This window comes from Cynocephalus volans, chromosome 5 (genome assembly GCF_027409185.1).
Source record: "Cynocephalus volans isolate mCynVol1 chromosome 5, mCynVol1.pri, whole genome shotgun sequence".
In the NCBI taxonomy this organism is placed as follows: domain Eukaryota; kingdom Metazoa; phylum Chordata; class Mammalia; order Dermoptera; family Cynocephalidae; genus Cynocephalus; species Cynocephalus volans.
Window position 1 is genome coordinate 77,969,150 of NC_084464.1, and position 25,360 is coordinate 77,994,509.

The 25,360-nt window shown below is 38.6% G+C and overlaps 1 pseudogene; it reads left to right on the plus strand.

The window, feature by feature from the left end:
• Window positions 1-19,500, plus strand: part of LOC134377993 (protein canopy homolog 3-like) — a 59,781-nt pseudogene extending 40,281 nt beyond the window's left edge.
• The last annotated feature ends 5,860 nt before the right edge of the window (window positions 19,501-25,360 follow it).

A 25,360-nucleotide genomic window follows, 5' to 3' on the forward strand; every position in this document is an offset into this window, starting at 1 on the left:
ATCAAATGCTATGTGCTGTGAATTTTTTAAATGAAATGAAATTAAGTGAAATGAAACATGGTGTTTCTTTCCTAGAGACTTGGTGTTACAAAGAGATAGGTAAATAAATAATTGTAATAAAGTATAAATTCTGTGATAGAGAAGGATCCAGAGTAGAGTGGTAGTGAAAGGTCAGATGAACAATTCTTCCCCATATTGGGAGAGAGGTGCAGGTATTAGGGATGGCAATAACCAGACGAAGTTTCAGAAGAGAGAATACAGAGGCCAACTGGTTAGCTCAGGTGGTTAGAGCATGGCGTTATAACACCAAGGTTAAAGGTTCAGATCTCTGCACCAGTCAGCCACCAAAAAGGAAAAAGAATACAGTTGGCCCTTTGTATCCGTGGGTTCTGCATTCATGGATTCAACCGCCATGGACAAAAATATAGTAAAAAAAAATAAATCACATGTATTGAACATGTACAGACATTTTTTTCTTGCCATTATTCCCTAAACAATATACTGTAACAACTATTTACATAATATTTACATTGCATTAGGTATTATAATTCATCTAGAGATGATCTTGAGTAAACTGGAGGATGTGAGTATGTTATATGCAAATACTACACCATTTTGTAACAGGAACTTGAGCATCCCTGGGTTTTGGTATCCACAGGGAGTCCTGGAACCAATCTCCCATGGATACCAAGTAACAACTACTTGATTTGGAATTTGAAGACTGGGCATTTGCCAACTAGAAGGGTGAGCAGAAGTACAGAAACTGCAAACTAAAGAACAGGCTTGTATGATATAGTCCTTCAAAATACCTTCATTCCTTTAGTTATGACAGAATTCAGTATTCAATAAACATGGTTCATAAACTTTCCAGCCCAGACCCATTAAAGTTATTATTGGCACTCCTCAGAGCTCTTTCCTTCATCACCTCTCTTCTTACTCATTATCTCCTGCATGAAAGGCCTTGGCACTAAAGCCAGACTTGGGAATCGCCTATGACTTCTCTGTCTCATCAGTCCCCCTCCCCTGAACTACTCACTCACTGAGTTCTGCTGTGCTTTTTATCTTCTAATTTCTCATATGTGTTTACTCTCTGTTACTACCTCTTCCCTAATTAAGGCTCCCATGCTCTCCCTTTACACTACTGCAACAATTTTTTTCCTATTTTTCTTACCTGCAGCCTTATAGCTAGAGTAGATTCTCTAAAGTACACGTGGTCATGCCACTTGCCTGTTTACAGGCTTTCATTGGCCTCTGTAGTTTGGAGATGATGCCTAGCATATACGTACCCTCATCCTCTCCCTCCATGCCTGTCTCTCTAGCCTCACCTCCCCCTACCCTTCACTCATCTTCAGCTCCAACTCTGCTGAATTCTTGAAGGTCTCAGCATATATTATCTTTATTTTTCCTTTTCCATCTGTATGACTGTTCTTTCTGGTACACTTTAACGAACTATAGAAATGATCCCTGAAAGTATAGTCTTTCTGGTACACTTTAAGCTACACTATCCCCTTCCCTGCCCACCCCTTCCGAATCCCCATTTAGCACCATCTGCACCTAGCTAATTTTATTCAATCTTCAAGACTCAGCCTGGCTATCAGCCATCTCAGGAGTGTCTATTGACTCACCATAACATTTGTCACACTTACAACAATAGTTTATGTGTCTGTCTTGCAGATTAGGCTGTGTCTTGAGGGAAAGGATGATACCATTCATTTTGCAGCACCCCTAAATTAAAACATTACTGGTATATGGCAGGCACTCACAAGTGTTTGTTGAATGAATGAGTGAAATGAATAAATGAATAATGTCCTGTAACAGTTTGGAATCATAAGCTACTTTGGTTTACAATGTGGTGTTCTCTTGTCATGTAGGGTAGTTACAGAACAACCTATAGTATTCTGACAATAGTATTTTAGTATTATAGTACTGATGACTTTCTTCTCCACCTAAGTATTTTATGCACCACAGATCAATTTAGCAAATGAAGTCCAAGAACAACTTGAATAAGTCATTCTTAGAAAAGGACTTTAGCAATCAACTAACTCCATTCGTGTGTGTGCGTCTAATTAGAGATTTACTTCCTCCCAAATATGAGATTTTAAAAATTTCAGCTTTCTGTTAGCAATTTGCAGTCTACATTTTTATACATGTAATTTTGTCGTAATATATTTACTTTTTACTCATTTGATTGAATTTATGACTACAGAGCCCATAATTAAGGTAACTAACTTTCAGTAATTAAACTGTTGGATGGTCTTCTGTCTGCAGACACAGTTCAGCCATTGTTCTCAGTTCTGTGCAGGAGAGAGCTGGAACTAAGTCGCTTAGCTCAGACAGTGAGAAGCTGGATTTCATTCTTCCCACATTCAGAAAGGAAATGTGTGCCATTTAAGGAAGGAGGTGGTGAATCTTTTGAGACCATTTTGGGAAAGCAGAGAATATTAAGAATCCAGAGGTAACCAAATTCACAAGTATTCAAGGCCAAAGCTGGAGACCCCAGGAAAATCCTAGGATGTACAGAACAGTAAAAGAACAAGAACTGAGCATGCAGCAAGAAAGTAAGCATCTTGTGGCCTTCCTATTCACCCTTCCAGCCTCAGTTGTAAAAGAGCCATCGTTTAGTCTCAAGAGTACTTTTCTGATCTTTTCCTGTAACACATTATGGTATCTTGCAATGGTGCTGGATATCCTGAGGCTTGGGCTGCTGGTTGCCACCCCTACACTAGAGAGTACTGAGTGACAGATACTGTAAACATCCTACACTCTCAGCTGTGGAAAGTAAGAAAGCTGGGAGAAGGCTGTTTACTCTCTCTGCCTTGGAAAGCAACTAAAGAGAAAGAAATTTGGAGTATTTTTATATGTCTTATGATAGATCTTATTGAGTGTTTACTTATGAGGTCAACTCTAAAAGGAGAAGGAGTGAATTGACTAAGTGATGCTAAGAAATGTACAATTATTTGCAAGATCAGTTATCTTTGAACTGTCTCACATTGTTTAAAAAGAAAAAAACAGATTACTATGTACTAAAGAGATGAAAGTTCTGATAACTGGTATGAGGCTACATTTTGTGGATTGTTGTAGCCTGGTCTATAAAAGCAACAAACATCAAATGCTTGCACATAAAGCCAGACAATTCTCTACAAACCTGAATAGCATTTTTTCACTGAGTTTAGCTTTTTTTGAAACGAAAGTTCTAGTTTCCTGGGATTTGCTATTTTAGCAGAGATCAGAGGCAGTTTGGAGCCCCATGCTTAATGAGCAGTAATGATAAACAGTGTGAACAAGGCCTGCTATTTAAAACCAGAATATAGTTACACATTTCAAGAAAAGGTAGGATTGTGGTGGGGAGTGTTGGTGGGGGATGTCATGCAAAAAGAAAATTTTAAGAAAGATCTACAGAACTGATTTCTATGTTCAACCCAACCTTAACCAAAGAAACCATACTACTCATTTCTTCTTCTGTGTAAATCATTTAAATCAAAGATTTATTGAGCATGTAATCTAGAATTTGACTTACCCAAAATTTGAGTCCATCTCTTATTTTTTTCTAATCATTATTAAATAAGCCTTCTTTTCAAAGAGAATATTTAAGTAATAAAGTATACTCTTAAATAGCAAGCCCTTAAGAGGTTAAGATAATTAACTTAATGCCTGCTTTAAAATTAAATAAATCTGGACACAATTACTTGCATATATAGTCTTGGCATATCAGCATATACCAGTCATTTAAACTAAAAGACACTCTACTACTTAAAAATATTAGAGGAACTTGTAATTTCACCTCCTCACTGAGTGTAGAGTCCAAGACAATAGGACTTGTTGTTTCATACCTAACAGAAACTGTGTATAAATGCAAGACTCCAGCATGTGATTTCAAGGAAATATTTGAACAAGCTTGCCTTGCAGCAGGGGTAGACACTGTTGAAGTGCTTGCTGAGCAACTCCAGCTTGGTTAAGTATTAACCTTTATAGATTTTGCCTACGGGCTTAAGGAAGCCCTCTTTGAGACAGTGCTCTGCAGTCTTCTCAAAGAAATAATCATTGCGGATTTTTGAAATTTTGCTTTCTGCCAAAAGATGTGGATTATATGGGAAAGGGCAAAAGCAGTTTGAAGTTGAAGGAGAGGGATGACTTGTGTGCCCTGTCTTAGCTTTTTAGTTATTCTGCTGAAATTAAAAGAGGGGAGGGGACATTCAGATATCCTAGATCTAAATTGATATTAACTTTCAGTCATGAATGTAGGTATCTCAGAGCTTATTGAAATATGTGCTGAAATTCATTCCATCAATATGGAATCTTCAATTCCAAGAAATATTTATTGATCACTTACCATGTGCCAGTTCTAGGCACAGGGGATATGGCAGAGAACAGAAACAAAACCCTTATTCTCGGGGAACTTACAAATAAATGTATAATGTGTCAGGATATAAACGTCTTGTTCGTTCTGTATATCTATGCAAAATACCTAATTTTATTCAGTGGTATTATTGCTTTCTTCATTCTTTCAAAACCGAATTAATTTAAATATTCTAGAACATTTATTTCATTGTCTATGAAATACTTCTAGGCATAAACCGATGTAATATTGTTATCCTTTTTATTTAGCATTATTCTTCAAGATATGTTGTCATTACTAGCCTGTTTTGTGACATAGGTAAGTAGTATTAATAAACATTCTTGAGAGGTCACTGTTATGTGTATATATTTGCTAAGAAGACATTGCTAAGCAGCTGTATAATATAAAAAATTATGGTTGTTTATACTCATATATTGTATAAGTTACATATACTCAAATTATCATTGCAGATAGTACAGTAAACTTTATTAATTTGAGCCTTGCTCTGTTCAAATTTATAGCTCTCTAGATACTGATAAGGATGATTTATCTTTGCATTATATTTGTATATTTGTTGCTAAGCAAATGCTATATATAAAAACTTTAAAAGAACAAACTATTTTTAAATATAAACATGATTTATATTTGAAAAAAACATAAGCTTTAATTGACAATGCTTTGTAGGCCTAATTGTGTCATTAAAAACTGAATAGAAATACGTGTCATATACTTTATTCATTTATGAATTCATGGTCTCTTTATCCCTATTTGTTTAAATTGGGATATAAAGTCTTTATAATATATGTCTTACGTCTACAGGTGATCTATTTCTATAAAACTACTCTGGCTTAGATGTCTCTTGATTTAAATATAGCTCAGGCCAGTTAGCATAGTTGGTTAGAGTGTGGTGATATAACACCAAGGTCAAGGGTTTGGATCTCCATACCGGCCAGCCACTAAATATAGTTCTGCTCCTCTTGATTTTAAAACCACAAGGAGAAGGTTATTTATCAGAACACTGGTTTTCAGATGTTATTTTGGCTAACTCTATCATTGAACAGGTATGTGGTTAATACATAAAAACCAGTTGCATGTCTGTATATCAGCAGCAAATAAATAAAAATGAAATTTTTAAAAAGATAATACTTATAATATCATCCAAACCTATCAAATACCACAAGGATAAATCTAACAGAAGACATGTAAGACCTCTACACTGTAAACTAAATATTACAAGATAAATTAAAGACCTAAATAAGTGGAGAGATATACCATATTCATGGTGAACAGGGCTCAATATTGTTAAGTGGCTAATTCTCCCCATGTTGATCTGTGGATTCAGTGCAGTCCCATCCAAAATGTAAGTACTTGTGTGTGTGTCTGTCTGTCTGCCTGGAAACTGATAAGCTGATTCTAAATTTTGTAACTCAAACAAGAAAGAATAGCCAAGGTAATCTGGAAGAAAAGATGGAGAAATTACCCTACAACATATCAAGATCTCTTATAAAGTTATAGTAATTATGAGAGTGTGGCATTGACATAACAACAGATGGATATGCAATAGATAAATAGAATAGGGACACCATTATGATAAAAATGACACCAAAGTGCACTGAGGACCGGATGGTCTATGGATCTAAATATGAAAGATAAACAACAAAGCTTCTAGGAAAGAAAATACAGAACATCTTTATGACCTTGGAGTGGGCAAGATTCTCTTTAAAAACTCACAAGACAACACCAACCAGAAAGGAGAAAAATGATAATTGGAATTATAATATCAAGAACTTCTATTCATCAAAAGACATAATTAAGAAAAATGAAAAGGTAAAGTATAGAGGAGAAAATATTAGCAACACATATAGCAAACAACTTATATCCAGAATATATAAAGAATTCCTGTAAATTAACAAAAGACAGGCAACTCGGTAGAAAAATTTGTAAAGACTTGAATGGATAATTCACAAAAGATATGCAAATTATCAATTAAGATAAAAAATTGCTCCTCAACCCCATTAGTTATCGAGCAAATGCAAATTAAAATCACAGCTCAATGCCACCACATCTACTGGGAATGGGTAAATTAAGAGCACCAAAGAAAAAAAATCTGGTATTGGCAAGGATGTAGAGCATTAGTTGGTATGACCACTTTAGAAAACTGTGGTCTCTACTTACGCTGAACATATTCATATCCTATATCCCAGTTGTTCCTACCCCACAGAAATTTGTACAGTGTTTTCCAAAAGAAATTAGTAAGAACGTTCATAGCAGCACTATTTCTAATAGCCCCAAATCAGAAACTATCCAAATGCCAATCAACAGTAGGGTTTGTAAGTAAACTGGTATGTTCATCCAACAGAATACTGTACAGCACTGAGAATGAAGAGTCCATAACTTTACATGAAATTATGAGTGAGTCTCACAAACATAAAGTTGAACAAAACAAGCCAGACACTAAAGGGCATACTTCCTGCTTCTATTTACATTAGTTTGAAAAACTAGCAAAGCTAATCTATATATGTATGGTGATGGTGACAGAAGTCAGGATGTGGTCATGTTGCAGGGTAGAAACTAATGACTGGAAGTGGACATGAGGGACAGGACTTCTGGGGTGTTGGTGACGTGTCACCAATCTTTGTCAGTACTGTTTACACAGGTATCACTTCATGAAAAGTCCTCAACATGAAATTCACTTGTGCACTTTTCTGATCATGTGCTAATAAAAAGTTTCAAAAATTAAATATAAAAAATAAAGCTATATCGTTTGATCTTAAATCGGGCACATAGAATTCTTATTCAAGTAGTCACTAAGATAAATTCTTTCTCCCAAATCATCTTTATTTTCAAACATATCAACAGCACATATCTTGAGGAACATTCTCTGAAACTGGCAGAAAAGATTACACCATCCATGGGTTTACATAGCAAAGTGACTTTTAAATAAATGTGCTCTTTTCTTCAAGATACTATCTTATTTCTCAGAACACCACTTCTCTGGAAAGCTCACTGACCAATCCAATCCCCACTTTGCAACAGGTAACCAAATTACTGAAAGATCAGAAGAAAAGACTGATTTTGAAAGGGATTTAGCTGTTGCCATGTTTCTGAATTGCTTACACGTGTTTCAGGGAAGGAGGTTGGGACATGGTTCACTGGATTACCCAGGGTTACACAGGCCATCAGTAGCCACGGGAGGACTGAAGGAGGCACTGCTACCTTCTGACTCTGTGATGCCTCAAACTGTTTCCTTAGGTAACCCAGGATTGGGTTGGAAAAATAAAAGCCCTCTACCATCATGTTAAGATTTTGAACTAAAGCTTTTCTCGAAGTCAAGAATTTGAATAGATTGTACATTTAGCATACTTATTTTTAATTTCTAGAATGGTTATTGTAATTTTTTGTTTTTTCTTTGAATGAAAGAATGTTTTGTAGTTAAAATTGTCTTTTAAAATTTCCTTTTATTAAAGATAAAAAGTCTTCAACTTCAAACACCAGCTTGGACTGAAAAACCTTTTTATATTCAAACAAAATTGACCTTTTGGCTTTTTCACCACATCAGGTCACATGTGCTAACCAGCCCCTCTTACTGCTTCTCATCTGGGGACAGTGTAGTCCCCCAGGGGTGTTTGGAAAGGTGTGCAGGCATTTTTGATTGCCACAATAACTGAGGATGCCACTTCTATGAGGCTCCAGACAGTCCGACTCAACAGGAAATAGTTGTGACCAAAATAACGTTAGTGATCTCACCAAGATACATACACATTCTGAAAGATATTCTACTTTTAGGAACATCTGAGCTATACACGCTTTCAAGTCTTCAGTTTAACACATCTCTGTAGGGTACTATCTGGGAGTCTGCAGGTCTGAAAGAAACGTGATGCTCTGGGTGATCATATAAATAATCATAATTACAGAGTAAAAATTACCTCCCCACTGACTAGAAAAATGATCTGTGACTTTAGAGTGACTCCAAACATTCTGTAATATTGAGTTCATCAAAATCTTTCTCACCAAAAAGCCGAGAATGGCCTTAAAGTGCTTTCTTTTTGGCTCAGAGAGAAAAATATTTCTTGTTTTTCCTACCCTCCAAGTTTTATGGGGTAAACCAATTATTTCTGTAGTTAGGTAATGCACATTACTTGATAATCTGACAATATCCAGGACTTCACCATATACTTTAGTAACTAGAAATCAATGAATATATAGTTTTACTAAAAATCTTTCAATACTAGACTTAGATGCTTTAAAAAAAAAAAGTCTTTAAAACAAACTTTGAATTTTAAAAGTTTTAGTGTTGTTGCCAGCCCAGCCACGTGCGTGTGCAGAAGAGGCCAGTTCTCTGCCTGCCTTTCCTGTAGCTCTGATTAGATCTTGTTAGTTACAGCACAGTCACTGCAGTTCCGCTTGGCTGATGCATCACAAAATTGGATAGCAGTGGCAAACAGACAGATATTCCCCACCCTCAGGAAGCTTGTAGTTTTGTGAGGAATGCACCTGCTGTGCTTATTGCTAAACATATGCTTCAGTGAACCTTTTAAAATACTATGTAATCTACTCCAGCTCACTCAGTGGAGTCTGATTAAACTTTTATTGACTTTTTTTTCATAGGTATTCAATAAGTTGCTGCTTGGCAACAGTAAGCCTGACTCCTATTATGGCAATAAACATCATCATGATAACCACCAGGCATCACTGAGGATTTGCTGCATTCCAGAAGCCACACCAGGGGCCAAGAGCAAATACTTAGTATCCTTACTATTTGCCAGGTACTGTTCTAAACATTTTGCTTATATTAACTGATTCAGTCCTCACAAGTGAATAATAGACACAAATATTATTTTTCAGATGAGGAATCTGAGATGGAGAGATTAAGAAAGTACCCAAGGTTATGCTAACAAGCCTTGGAACTGGAATCCCAACCGAGGCAGTGTGGCACCAGAGATCTGCTCCTAACCATGCAGTGACATGTGCAACTATCCTCTAGTTCCGTATGATTATCCCAATTTTCCAGGGGAGGAAACTGAAGTTGGAAGTGTTAAGAAAATGCGGTAGTCACTGCAGTTACTTACAGACATTCCAGTTATATTCCAGTTCTCTTCTCCTTCAGGCACATGAGGAGATTGTACTCCACATTTTCTGAGGGTAGGTATGGCTGCGGGACTTGCCTTTGTCAACAAAATGTGAATAGAAGTGCCAGGGAAGCATTAAGAGCCTGTATATGATTTACTGTGTGACCTTCCTCCTTTGTTGGAGTAACACTTGTCAGGATGGAGCCTTTGTCACTCTGGATCCTTGACTATATCAGACAGCGCATGCTTCTGCTGACTGGCACTGGGCATGCAGATGAAGTGGTAAACTCCTGAGATTTGGGACAGGGATGGGGGAAGGAGAGTGTTTGTAATGATAACATAATCTAGCCTAAACCTAACAATTTTCCTGAATAACTTGCCCAAATTGCTATAGCTTGTTGGCGCCAGGTGTGTGTCTAGAATCCAGGTCTCTCTGATTATACAGTTCATGGGTTTTTTCATTTATTACCTCTCTTTTAGTATTGTAAGGCCTGCAAGAACCCAAACTTAGTTCTTTTGCTTGCCTTTTAATTTTATGATAGTAATGAAAGTGCTTAAAAATTTCAATGTGATGTCTATCAAGATTAAGAACATGCAAAAGAAAAATATCTGTCATTCATTGGCCCATGTGTTTGGTTTCTGGAGTTTAATATCATAATCTGCACCTTCTTGATAAGTTTTCTGGCTTTCTTAATTCTGAGATTAAAGTTCTAGCAAAAGACTGTCAGCAATAATGTTAACTAGAGAATGCTAATTTGTCCTAAGCATTACTCAAATTTCTGATGGTGCTTATAGATTTCATGGTGCAAGCTGGTATGAGACTTCCTTTAGATTAATTTTCACTCACTCAAACATTCTGTAAAGTAATCCAAACACCAAATTACCCATGTTCTCATGTTTAAATTCAGAATTGTGGGGATTTCCAAATCCACCAGCTCAGCACTCTCAACAATTTAGCTGTAAAGCACTGACTACCATGACAATGAACAGTAGAGAACACATGAAATTCTGAACTTCTTTCCTGAGGATGATCTTCCTGCAACCTAAATGAATAGAAGAAGTAAAGCTTCTTTCTGTCACGTCACATGGGCAGCACAGGCTCCCTGATTGTCAGACCCAGGCTCTTTCTGCTCCACCTTTTGCATTATTTGAGATACTAAATGACTTACGGGACAATAGGTGTTCATGTAATTTTGAAAAGACGAAAAGAAGGCTGTATCTCCTTAACTAGCAGGACTAACTTTTTAAAGAGTTGGGGTTTTCCCTTTCTATTACTTGCTGAAAATAGATGGTTTGGTTACTTTAACTCTGTACGGTTACTTTATTCATTTAATCATAAAATTTCTAACCCTTCATTCAACAACTCTTAAACACTTTTGTTTGTGTATTTGTTTATAATCCTGCCTCATTCCAGAAATTACTAGAGGCAATTACTATGTGTATGTTTAATCTTGGCAAATAACTGTTAAATGATACTTTTGTGCAATGAACTATACAATGAATAGATTGTACAGTTCTGGGGTTTCTTAGTTCTTATTTTGAAATAATTATAGATTTATAGGAAGTTTCAAAATGAGTATGGAGATATCCTATGGACATTTCACCCAATTTCCTCCAATAGTTATATTTTACAAAGTTGTAGTACAGTGTCAAGACCAGGAAACTGATACTGTGTGTGTGTGTGTAGTTCTATACCATTTTATTACATGCATAGATTCATGTAACCACCACTACGATTAATGTACAGACTATATCCACCTGTATCTTTCCACCACAAAGATCTCCCTCTTTATGGTCACAACCACTCCCCTTCCCTCCACCATCCCTAATTCTTGGCAACCACTAATCTGTTCATCTTTATAACTTTTTCATTTTAAGAACATTCTATAAAGCAGTGTTTTTTAATAGATAAATTTTTAAGGTTATTTCCCATGTGTTAATTACAAATTAGAGCATTAGAAATTTTACAGATCTCAAACATATAGTTGTGTTTAATATGAGGTTATTATTTATATTAAACAGTGATGATTAGTATACAAATTTGCTTTGGGATATCATTTTTCCTGTAATCTAAACACATCAAACTTTTTTATATTTTATAAGACTTTGTGATGACTTAAACAGCACCAGCATTTTCTGTTGCTAATAGCAACTAGTAAATAAAGCTTACATAAAACTTACACTGCTGTGCAAGTGTGGCTCTTCTAACAGGCCCTGTGTTTGATCTAAGACCTACTTAACTACAGAAAGTCTTTGGGTTTTTTGTTGTTGTGTTGTTGTTCTGGGAGTGGAGATTTGATGTAAATTCAAATATGACAAGTTTCAATATAAAAAAAAATCTTGAACTTCTGTTTGGAAAAACATGGTAGTTCACTGTATTGAGCTTATATGGATGTGAATTATGTAGGAGAATTTTACAGCTGATGAATTCCTATAAAATATATTTATTGCTGTCTTAATTAGAAGTAATCTTTTTATGCCTCACTATAAGTGATAAGTCCCCCATGTTCAGTGAATAAAACTGATTAGGTCACAGTCTATTGTTAGGAACATACAAGCAGCCAACTGACAAATGGATTGTCATCCTGCCTAAGGAGAAAAAAAAATACTAAGTTAAAATTGAAATGCCAATACATAGTGAGAAAGAGCTAATAAAAAGCATGTGATGTTATGTACACTGGTGATGCTCAAAATAAATGAAACAATGGAGCCTATTGAAATATACATGTGTGGATTTTATTCTTTGAGAAATGGACTAGGTAGGGGTAAAAAAAAACAGAAAGAATGAAGACAGTCTATTGAAAGAAAAGATTATTTGACCCATTTATCTGAAATCAAAACTAAAACTCCTGTTTTATATCCTCAAATGTTTGGCTACATTTTCAGGTAGGTGTGCAGTAATAAATATCAAATGGCTAAATAAGATGGTTTATATTCTACTCATGGCTTGTCACATATTTTATAAAGTACAGCTTTAAGAATCATCAACTTAGAGGGAGGATTTGAGTGGCTAGCAACAAGCCTGTTTTCAATTCTGTCCTACACCACGTTTTTATTTTGCACTAAGACAAAGACATTGTTGTAGTTATTTTTTTTTTTTTAAGTGAAGCAAGAAGGCAGTGCTACAATAGATGAATCAAGGTCCAAGTAAAATATCAGGAGGCCTAAAGGATGGGAAGGATTGAATACAGTGAAATTGAATTGGTATAAATGTGGAAGTCTAGCCTTTGGAGTTAGACAGCTAACTGCACAAAGACATCATGGGGGACATGTGACTTGTCATACTCACATGTGGACAAAGACTTGGAACTTTTCCTAACCACTATCTATGTGGCTCACAGAGTGACATGATGATCAAAAAAAAAAAAAAAACTAATGCAATCTATATGATATATATGATATAATTCTGAGACATATATATGGAGTAGGACAACAAATTGTCCTGCTCTATTTTATGTTGGTCAGATTTTCCAAGTGGTTCTGTGTTCATTACTGTACAATAGAGATATAAGTAAAATAGGACTTGTCTAAAACTATGTGGCCTTACGACATGGTTGGGGGGAGGGGGGGAGGGAGAAGGGAGGGAGGTTTTGGTGATGGGGAGCATTAATCAGCTACAATGTATATCGACAAAATAAAATTAAAAAAAAAAAAAAGAACTTAATAAAAATAAAAATTTTCTTCTTTTTCCTGCATTAAAAAAAAAAATAAAAAAAAAAAATAAAAAATAAAACTATGTGGCCTTTTGATGAAGGGGCTCAAAAATGTAACATTAAAGACTAGGGTGTCTTGCTGTCTTCCAATAATGAAGGAGTAAAGTGAAGGTAGGGGCTTAGCCTTGAACTTTGTTTTTCCCAACCCAAAATGCATGACTTGGACCAGAGTCAAAGATACATGGGAACAGAATACACACACAACATAAGAAAGACCTTTATAGCTGTATTTAGAGAATCTGAGTGTGTATTAACAGCTGTGATCTGAGCAATGGAAACATTATGGTCCCTTCATTCCTGAGATCTTATTAAATGTGTATCAGCAAATCCCAGGTGTACCACTTACCAACTTCTTGGTTATCAATTAACTTCTCTGGGCCTCAGTTTCCTCCTGTTCAATGGATTGAAGGGTGACAGCAACTTTATAAAGCTGTTAGAAAGATTAAATGAGGTTGAAGAATAATAGCAGTAGCCTGATTCCAAATTCCCCCCTTACATTCCCAAGATAATCATAAGATCCACAAGAACAATTGAAACTAGACTTATGACTTAAGCATTGTTACCAGATGGAAAATGCTTCAACCTTCAAGTCACTGATAAGGAAAGAAAGAAATTCCAGTAAAGCTTCTAATATGTGCAAGCCATGCCAGCAGACTTGTGGGTGTGAAGTGGGGTGGGGAGGGAAGCTGAAATGACTCCTTGAAGAAGAGCAGAGGGGAACAGAGGGATTAGATTAAGCACTGACAGCATCACCTTCTATGGAGGAAGTGAAACAACATACACAGAAATGTCCAATTCAAGTTGGAATTTTGTTGTTCATGGCCCTGATTACAGAGAAGAGGCTTGAAAGTGTGCAGGGCCTGAAGAGGCAGCCTGTGAGAAGCAGGGCGTCTGGGAGAGGAATATAAAGAAAGAGAGAAAGTCCTACCCCTTGGACACAGGTGGCAGAAGGAAAGAAGTAAAATTAAAAAATTAAGATCTTGCTGATTAAGATTGGCTGATTGTTTCAATGTCAATATCATAGTTGTGATATTTAACTACAGGTTTGGAAGGTGCTACCATTAAGGGAAACTGCAAAAAAGAGTACATGGGATCTCTTTGTATTATTTCTTAGAAACTATATTATTTAGAAATTTATATTTAGGGGTAAAAGAAAATGATTGCCATAAAACTCAGTCTAGTGGTTGAGAAGGAGGATGTCAGTGGGAAAAAGTAAGGTGGAGGTGTTTCTTGACCTTCAAGATAGCTACACTTCTGTTTACTTTAAAATAATTCATTAAACTGTCCGTTTATATTTTAAGAATAACTTTACAAGAAAAGGTGTTGACCTGCAGGCCATAGTTTGTTGACCCGTTTTAGGATACATAAAAAACATCATGGTAGGTTACATAAAGTAGAAGTATTAAAATAAAAACTGACTTGACTACAATATAATAAAACTGTAAGTTAAAAGTGAAAACAAAACAAAACGAAGATGCTTTACCTGGAAATTAAAAGATCTTGTGTTAAATAATTCTTGGGTGAAAGGGGGAATAAAACAAAATTACTGGATTTCTGAAAATAGTGATAATGAAAACATTACATATTAGAAATCATGGGATACTTTTAACACAATGATTACAGAATAATTTATTTCCCTGCATCAGTAAAAATTAATGAGTAAAAATAAATGAATTAAATTCCCAAAGTGCTAAACAAAGAACAAAATAAGTAAATCAAATGAAAATACAAGGAAGAAATTATTAAAGATAAAAGCAGAAATTAATGAAGTTGAGAACAGAAAAGCAGTAGGTCAGATTAATTAAAATTCTTGTTTTTGAGAAAATAAACAAAAATAGACAAACCACTAGATAGTTTAATGAATAAAAGGGGGAGAAATCACCAACACACAAAATAAAAAAACACGTGGAAATAATAATGATAAAAAGGAAAATTTTTAAAGTCATAAATACTCTTGCATACTCTTATGCGAATTCGTAAACCTAGAGGAAATAAGTAATTTCTTAGACAAATATTCTGTACTAAAACTGACCCCAGTAGAGATAGTAAACTTAGATCAATTTATATATAACTAGAAAAAACTGTCTAGCTGCCCCACGTAATAGCACCAAGCCCAAATGATCATGCAAGAGAATTTTAACAAACCTTTAGAGACCAGACTATCCCAGTGCTACAAAAATTGTCTCAGACTATAAGAAATCAAGTATAACTTTCAACTTATTCTTATGAAACAGGTATAACCTTGATATCAAAACCTGATAAAGACAGTACAAAAAATTGCAGACCAATAACGCTTATGGAGATTGATGCAAATATCTTTAATGAAATACTAGAGAACAGACTCTGACAACACATTAAGAAAATACACCATAATCAAATAAGGTGCATCCTAGGAATGTGAAGGTGGTTGATATTAGAAAGTAAATTAGTATAATTTACCATTTTAATAAGCCTATGGAAAAAAATGATATGATTTTCTTTATAGGTGCTGAAAATTGACTTTGGCAAAATCCAATACCCATTCCTAGGAAAAACTTTTAGAATAATAGTAGGGAATAGCCATTTCCCTGCTTGAGAAACACTAGAGGCATTCCCACTGAGGATAGGATGCCCACTATCTCCACTGGCATCTGGCATTGTCTGGAGGTAATAGTCAATGCCGTTAAACTAGAGAAAACAACCAGGGGTGGAAGAGTAGGAAAATAAGAAATAAATCTCTCTGTGTCTGCAGATGACATGATAGTATACATGGAAAATCCTAGAGAATCAGTGATAAAATGAACTCAAACAATTTTAAAAATTTAAAAGATGGCAGGATGTAAAATTAGCACGTAAAAATCAGTAGCATTCATGTACACAAAAACCAGTTAAAAGATATGATAAATGCAAAAAAAGAAAAGTGGTAACTAGTAGTAACAAAAAAGATAAGATATTTAGGAACAAATTTCACAAGAAATGCTCAGAACCTATGGGAAGAAAACCATAAAATGCTTACGTCAGAAACAAAAATAGGCTTGAAAAAATGGAAAGACATCTCTTATTCTTTATTAGCACATCTCAGCATCATCAAGACATTAGTTCTCCCCAAGTTAATTTACAATCTGGTCCCAATAAAAATTCCAGTAGGGTTGTGTTTTTTTTATAGAGCTTGATAAGTTGAAAGAATGAAAACAGCTCAACCTGCCATTGCTGTATTTGAAGATGAAAGAAGGGGAGGGTTGCACTAGTCAAGGAATAAGAGCAGATTCTAGAAGCCGAGAACACCCCTCAGCCAGCAAGGAAATGAGAACCTCAGTCCTACCACCATGTGCAACTGAGTTCCAGCTGCAAACTGTTAAGACCATGGAAGTTGATTCCTCCTCAGAACCTCCAAAAATGAACACAGCCCTGATGACACCTTGATTTCAGCCTTGTGAAACTAGAGCACAGACCCAAGCCAAAGGGACATCAGACCTACAGAAACATACAAATACAACATGAAGAAAACTACAAACTCATGTTCCAAGTGTAAAATGAAATGAATAAATGTGGTATGTTCTGGACAAATAGTTGATTAAATTACACTAAAGTTTATCTATTTTTCAAAAAAAGAATAGGTGATACTAGTCAAGGAGGTTTTGAAAGAAGTATATTGAAGGAGACTTGCCTCACATAGATATTAAGAAGTTTTTCAAAGCCACAGTAATTAAAATGGAATAGCATAGTCTCAAGAATAGACACATTAATAGAAAAGAAATAGAAAAGAGAGTCTACATATAAAGTTTGGTATATGATAAAGATCATTATAAACCAATAGGTAAAAATTAAATTGTTCAATAAATAATACTAGGACAGTTGGTTAACTACTAGAGAAAGAATAGATCTTTACCTTATACTGTATTGCAAAATAAATTGTAGCTGGATTAAAGAGTTAAATATTTTTGAAAGGCCAAATAGGTGAATATTTATGTGATCTGAAGATGGGGAAAAACCTTCCAAGCATTAGAGCAATTTTTAAAAATCTACATGATAAAGGACCCATATAAATAAAGATAATTAAAACCTTACAGATCAAAATATGTCAAACAATATATGAAAACAAATAATTTGGAGAAACATCTGAAAACTTACAATAGAGAGGATTAGTAGTCATAATATGTGAGACAGTCTTACATAATAAAGACAGACTTTAATAGACAAATGGAAAAATATATGAAAGGATAATTTACAAAAGAAGACATTCAAATAGCTATAAGTTTCAACACTAAGAATAATCTTAGAAAATTTCTAAAATGAAAGTTCTCTAACATTGAGGGTAATCTCTTCTGATGAATAGTTAAGACTTCATGAAATAGTCTATTGTCTTGTCACAGCCGCATAAAATTGATGAGAATCTAAGTTGATGTGATACATCTTTTGAGCTGCATGTTTTTAAAGCTCTGGACTATGTCAATGGACTATAAAATTATATTGAACAACTATTCTATGTGGTTATCCTTGAGAATACAAAATGTTCTTCCAGAATTATTGGAGAAACTGGCTCTATTTTTATGAAAGTGTATGGGGAAAATAAATTTTAATATGCTAATTTATGCCACAAACAGAAAATTTACTAAGTCAAAGACAGCTGACAAACTGGGAAAAAAATCATCACAACTTATATCACAGATGAAGAGTTAAATTCTTAATTTATTGGGAACTTTCTAAAACTGAAGGGAAAAGACAGAAATCCTATAGAAAAATAGGCAGAGACTTGAACAAATAATTCAAAAAGAAATATGAAAATGGCCCTTAATCGTGGAAAAATGTGTAATTTCATTCATATTTTAAAACATGCTAATTAAAACTACAATGAAGTTCCATTTTTCACCCACTAAATTGACGAAAGTTCAAAAGCTTCACAATATTCTGTTGGTGAGACAGTGGAGAAATGGGTAACGCCATATATTGCTGATGGATATGCAAAATGCTATGGCCCTTATTAGGTAATCTCTCACCAACTATGTATAATTAAACCTCAACACAAATCCCTCTATGAATTTATCCTGAACATCTGTCTCCATCAATATGAAAATACATATGCACAAAATTATATAGAAAGTATTATTTGTAATTGTCAAGCATAGGAGATTGGTTGAATAACTATGGTACATACACAAAAGGGAGTACTTAAAAGGGCTTGACTTCTCAGGGTAGGTCCTCAGACACTGCTGGGAGAGGAGGCGGGAGATAGGGAACGTGGCTCTGCCTCCCATGTCCGTCACCTTTTACAGGGCATGTCAGAGACCTTTGAGACACTACACAACCTGGTACACAAAGGTGTCAAGGTGGTGATGGACATCCCGTATGAGCTGTGGGATGAGACCTCTGCAGAGGTGGCTGACCTCAAGAAGCAGGTACAGCAGGCTAGCAGTTAGCTCAGTTGGTTAGAGAGCAGCCTTATAACCCCAACGTCACGGGTTCAGATCCCTGTACTGGCCAGCCACCGAAGGGAAGCAGGTGCAGGCCCTTTCAGCGGAGGCTGCTGTGCCCAGTGAGGGGCTGGAGGGATTGAGTCTGTGCTAAGAAGGGCCACCAAGAGCTGGGTGACTTTGATCAAGTCATCTCGTCTTTCTGGCTTCAGTTTCCGTAGGTGAATCACAGCCACCTGCCTGTCTTGTGGTGGGTCAGGAGACTTGGCTGAGCTCCTCTAGGAGCGAGCCAGGAGCTAGGGTGCTGCCAGTATGGTCTGGTATGATTAACGGTGCGACGTGCTGGTAGAAGAGTTCAAGGAGACCATCGAGGACGGGGCAGGAACCAGCAGGAGGAGGACCTGACTGAATTCCTCTGTGCCAACCATGTGCTGAAGGGAAAGGACGCCAATGAGTCTGACGGGAGGGAGAAGGAAGGGCGGGTTGGCTCCTGATGATTTTATTGTTTGCTCTCCCTCAGGGGTGGCGGTAGGAGAGGACAGAAAAGAAGCAGAGGGCAGGTAAGAGGCACCAAGAGCAGCTGCAGAACAACATGCAGATAAGGCAGATGCCCCCAGAGGGGCCCGGGGGCCATAGTGAGGCGGGAGGTAGCGATGCTGATGCAGCCACCAACTCTAGTTGCTACTCCCAGGGGCTCCCCAGTTAGAGCTCCTCACCCAGCAAACTGGTTTGAGGCACCTGTGTTGAGGGTGTCTCTCCTCTTCACCCCAGGTTGCCTGGCAGAGCAGTGCTCTGGCAAGAAGGGGGACACAGCCACCCTGGGAGGGAAGAAGTCCAAGAAGAGCAGCAAGGACAAGGCATCAGGTGGCCAGAGCAGCAGCAGCAAGCAGAAGAAGGAGTTCCATGGCCTTGAGGGAGACCCCAGCCCTGAGGAAGACAAGGGCATCCAGAAGGCGTCCCTGCTTACACACAGTCCCCCTGATGAGCTTTGAGCCTAACCCAGTGTCCCCTGTATGAGACCCCTGATCTCAAAGCTGAAGAGTCCAGGGCCTGGCTCTGGTGGGCACAGGTGGCTTTCCCAGCTTCAGGGCCTCCCGACCTCGCCTGTGCCCTCTTCCCACCAAGGAAAGCCACAAGCTCCAGGAAGAATTCAGAGCAGCCATGGGCGGCCAGTGCCAGCCTTTTCCCTCTGCCAAGCATTTCTCTCCTGACACAGGCTTGGGGCAGCCCATGCCCTTTCAGGATTGCGAGAACTCCAGTGTGAACTCAGGAGGGGCAGGTGTCAGAGCTGGGCACCAGGACTGGAGCCCTGCCGGAGCCCGTGAGGAGGGCATGCCCGGCCTTCACTCCTCCCCTCACTCCTGCCCCCACGGAGAAGCAAGACCACAGGCCCCACAGCTCCCCCTCTCTGCCCACCCCACCTATGAACACCTTGCACTCTGCCAGGCCCTCCTCCAGGGCTCACAGAGTAAAAGCCTTTTGGCCTTTTGGTTCTGATTTCTGAGTCCTCTTCAGTTCTTAGTAAGGTGCCCGGAGGCTCCTGTTGCTCTTTCCTGCCCGTCACCTTCCAGCCTTGGGGACTGAGGATGGGGAGGCTGTGCTCCCATCTTCCCACTGTTGAGGCTGAACCTACCAACTCTTGGGAAGACCACGTCCAAGGAGGGCCCAGGGTTGTTTTGGGGTGAGGTTAGGTGTGGGCATGGGGTGAAGCCCAGAGCAGTGCCCTTAGTCTCTGTGAGTTCCCAGGCCCTGCCCACTGTGTTCCCAGGCCCAGATGCTCACTCGTGCTCTGGGCACCTGGCTGCCCTCATTCCCTCCCTCTCCTCCCCCAGGACCTTCCCACTTGTATGAAGTGTTTACTAGTTACCCCCTAGCTCCTGTCCCTCCCTCCTGCCCACCTCCATCTGGCCCTGCCTATTGGTCTTGAGCCTTGTTCCCTGATGACCACGCTTGTCACTCTGCCCTTCCTAGCTGTTGTATCTGGATCTCAGAGGGAGGACACCCCAGTCCCTCTACACAACATTACACCATGTTGCCTGGGGCCAGGGAGGAACAGGAAGACTGGCCTCTAGGGAGAAGGGGTGGGAGGTGCCTGAACCTCAGAATGTCCTGAGGGCAGTTGGTAGCAACAGTGATGACAGTGACGTGTATTCATAGTGCTTTAACTTTCACCCTTCTGAGGCACTTGCGTGGTGGGTGCTGTTAGCTCTGTTTTGCAGAAGAGAAACTAGGCTCGAGTCACATGGCATGCCCAGGGTCCTATTGTTAAGAAGCGAGTGGTGCAGCTGGGACTCGGACTCTGGTTTTCAGATTCCAAGTCCGTGGTATTTCCTCTCTCCACAGCTGCTGGGCCTTTCCACCAACACTTGGCACTGACAGTGTAACTCATATTGAACTGGTTTGGTTTGTTGGCCTTAACCCACCACCAGCACAAGACTCTTTTAAGGGGAGAATAGGAAGCAGCTGTTGCTTCTTGGAAGGAGAGAATGTGGAGGATCCTGTCAGAGCTGTGCCCACACCAGGTGCCCTGGGAGCTCCACAGTGAGACCCTCCTCACACCTTTCTGGGCTAGGCCCAGTGGGCAGGAGGAGACACACTGCTGAAGGCTCCGTGGGTCTAGGGCAGAGACTCTGGGGTCCACACTCCTGGAAGTGAGGAGCCTGCTCCTAGCCTGGGCTCAGCCTCTCTTCCCCTCCCCAGGTTAGGGCAGCCAAGGCCAGAGAGGGGAGCGCAGTGGAAGCTTTTTCTCTTCTGCCTGTTGAGGCTTAAAACGGGTCCTTGGGCTCCTTAAAGCATGCAGGACCGATGTTCCCCCTGTGAAAGGAGCCAGTAGTGAGACTCCAATATAGAATTGGGTCCTCTCCTGGGCTTTGTTCTGAGCATAGGAGATGCCTGGGGGTGGGGTAGGGGACTGGGACCCAGGACTGGGGATTTGTAGCCACCTGGACTATCTAGGATTTGGTGGGCAGTCTCTTATTGTCCCATTCTATCACCAACCCCCCAGCACTTCAGTGCCTGTCTTACCTCTGTCCCTAGGACTTCATTGATTTTTAAAGTACGATGAGGCAAAGATCTGTCCCCTTACTGGAGTGTTGGCCCAGTGGTATAATCCAAAGCCCAGACCTGAGGACCAGCAGCACTGTGACTGCTTTGTTCTCTGACCTGTGGCCCTACATGATGAGCCCCTCTCTGTCCCCCAAAGGCCACGTTTATTGCTCACTCACTAGCTCTCCACCAGCTCACCCCTGCAGGCAGTGTCTCCTAGCCCAGTCCAAAAAAGGCAGAAGGCAGGACCTGGCTTTCTAGGTTTTTCTTTTCATCTCCCCACCACACATATAAGCCTTTTTGGGGTTTTTGTTTGTTTTGTTTTGTTTGAGGCTGGCTAGTGTGGGGATCTGAACCCTTGCTCTTCAAGCCTTTTTGAACTTTAAGGTTGCCGCCACTTTCCCACACCCCTTCCCATCCGTAAAGTTAAGGGACTGCCTGAGCTCAAATTAACCTGATTTCAGTCCCCTTATATGAAACCCTATTAGAACAGAATTTCCTAAACTCATGAGAGTCACCTGGAATGCTTGTTAAATATACAGATGTCTGGGCCGACCTCAGACCTGCTGGTGTGGGACCTAGGAGTGTGCATACTTAACAAGCATCCCTCATGGTTCTTAAGATGAGGCCAACTGGAACCCACTTCACCAAGTGAAAACTAGGGTGTTACTGTAAGAGAGGGCAGGACTTCAATGAAGTCACACTGGGTCAGGGTCTTGTCAAGATCTGCACAATAAATACTCTGGAAAAGTGCAGCAGCTTTGAACCAAATAATAAGAGGGTTTTTAGCTCTCAAGAGGGGCAGTACCTGTGATTGGCATTAAATTCAAATCTAGATAACTGCATGAAATGGAAACCCAAGAACAGGATGTAAACAGCCAAAGAACTTTCAGAAACACGATTGTCAGACCCCGGCATGGATTCATCTCTCTGTTGGAGGTTTCTGTGAGCCGGAACTGCAGGGGTTGGTGGACAAACCACAAAGCCAGTTTATTAGGTTCAGTGATTAAAAGATGCACTGGCCCTGATACTGAAATCTCAGGGGTTGACACAAAGGTGGCTACATCAGGGCCTCTGCGTTCATTCTAAAAGACAGCTCCTAGAAGGCAGGAGTCCTGTTCTTATTTCAAAGTTCCTAGGTGGTATTTCCATACAACACCTTTGTGTAAGTTTTGCTAAAATGAGATAACTGGATACCTGCCAGAAAATTACAATAAATATAGAAACCCATGAAGTTGGTGATATGAATGGCAGCCCCTTAAGGGTGGAGCCTCATGCTGTCCAAATGTTCACAGCAGCCTGCATCACTATAGTTCCCAAGCATGAATAAAACTCCCCTCCTGTTTTGATCTTAAAAGAAAGCCCATTTTTCATGACAGATATATGGTCCAAGCCTAGCTGATTTATGGAAGGACTCTGTACAAATCCAAGGGGAAAAGCCAGCAAAAACTCTCCTTGAACATCCCTCATGGCCCAGTTTACTCCATTTCACTGGAATAAGAGTAGTAGCGACTATTTTTTGAGTGTTTACTATATGGCAAGTACCCATAGGTGTCTTACCTGATTAACTCTAATTTTTACAGCAACTCAGTGGGGCTGTAATCTCCATGAGGAAAGGGATTTTTAAAAACATTTTATTTATGATACACATTCAGAAAAATGCACATATAAGTGTGCAGCTTGGACTGGAGTTTGGGATTTGACATCCATCCTCTAAAAAATGAATTTCTACCCATTCTGAATCAAAGCAGAAAAGCCAGGATGTCTCACATTTGTAGGTACTATATTTAACTCATGATTCCAGGACTTTTCTTTTTGGCTGGGGGGTTAGCAGGGGCAGCTGGCCAGTACGGGGATCAGAACCCACCACCTTGGTGTTGTAAGGCTGTGCTCTAAAACTGCACTAACTGGCCAGTTCTTTTTTCCCCTTTCCCTCCCCCGCACAATTCCAGGATTTTAATGTGCACTGAAATAGGGTTGCTTTCGAGTTTGGCCACTTGCAGCCGCCTACCCAAGCTGAAGTCTTTTTACAAACGTCACACATTTGGGGATGAAGAATTTAGTCTTTTCAGCCAATGCCAAATAATGTGTTCATTATTCATCTATTCTTATTTTCAGTTAAGTCAAGCTATAAGTTGATTTACATTCTGTGGCTTTTTCTTCCATGGCCCACAGCCTCAGATTTGGGTTATCTAAAATTTACAGAGACTAAGGCAGTTTCAGTATATTTCAGTGGACAGAGGACATGGACGGTTTAGAGATATGGGATGCCAATTATCTGGTAAGTTTGGGTACAAATTAAAGAAAATTAAAACAATTCAAGGGGCTGGCTGGTTAGCTCAGTTGGTTAAACTGAGCATGCTGCTGATAACACCAAAGACACCAAAGACATAGGTTGAATCCAGCCAGCCTTCAAAAAAAAAAAAGATTCGATGAAATATTCTACCTAATGAATAACATCTTCATGTAGAGAAGAGTTGAAACAAACATTTGTTTTTGGTGACAGCATCAATAAATAGAAAATTTTCATTTAGAAAAAGATTTGATCATAATCATCTAGGTGTTCACTCTTGAAAAATTGTAGCAGCATTTTATTTTGGGGGGAGGTTAAAACAACAGAAATCTATTCTCTCACGGTTGTGAAGTCTAGAATCTGACATTGAGTTAGTCGCGGGCAATCCTTGATATTCTTGCACTGCAGCCGCCTAACTCCAGTCTCTGCTTGTGTCATCCACGGCCTTCTTCCCTCTCTATGTCTGAGGTGTTCTCCTCTCTGTCTCTGTAACAGCATGCTAGATGTCCAGAAAGTGGGGATTAGGGACCGGCTGGTTAGTTCATTTGGTTAGAGTACAGCCTTGTAACACCAAGGTCATAAGTTTGGATCCCCAAATTGGCCATCTGCCAAATAAAAAAGAAAAGAAAGAAAATGGGGATTAGCTCAGTTGGTTAGAGTGCAGTGTTGTAACAGCAAGGTCAAGGATTGGTTAGAGTGTGGTGTTAACACCAAGGTCAAGGGTTTGGATCCATACCAGCCTGCCGCCGAAAAACAAAACCAGAAAAACTATATGCAACATACCCATTCAATGTAGCCATTAATTTTTTTCTTTCTCATATTTAAAGCTTTTATCAATGTACCCATGAAGAAGGCTAAGCAATTTTTGGTCAAAAGAAGAAGATATCCTTTTGGTAGTTAAAAGCGAAAAATAAAATCACTGGAATATCTTAAACCTTTAAAGAAAAAAAAGGTAACAGAAAGAAAAGAGTCCATGAAATTTCATGTGCACTGTGATCTTGACGTTTTAAAAAATGGCTCTGGATGAGAAATGCATAATTATTGACTTAGGAACAAAAATGTTGTCTTTGAAATGGAAAGTACATTTAGATCCTATAATTTTTTTAATCCAAATTTACTACTAGCATTCATATTATTTTTAAAAATTATACTATGTTTTGTGGGTAAAATTTTATGTTTCTCAAAAATCTTTAGTATCATCTCCATACTGGCCAGCTGCCCCCCCAAAAAACATTCTTAAGAATCAATAGTTAAATAAAAACCAAATATTTCAATCAATTTCCATATAAGAATGAAGAGTGTGGCCTTTAAACCTCTAAATACAATACTTTTTTTGTTTGTTTTGTATTTGGTAGCAGCCAGTACAGGGGTTGAACCACGCTCTAACCAACTGAGCTAACTGGCCAGTCCTGATTTAGGATAAAATAAATATCAAGTTTGTTTTAAGTAAAAAATGGCATTTTTCTACCCAAGGAAGGAACTACCTTTCTTGGAGATGCCTCATACGTAGAAAA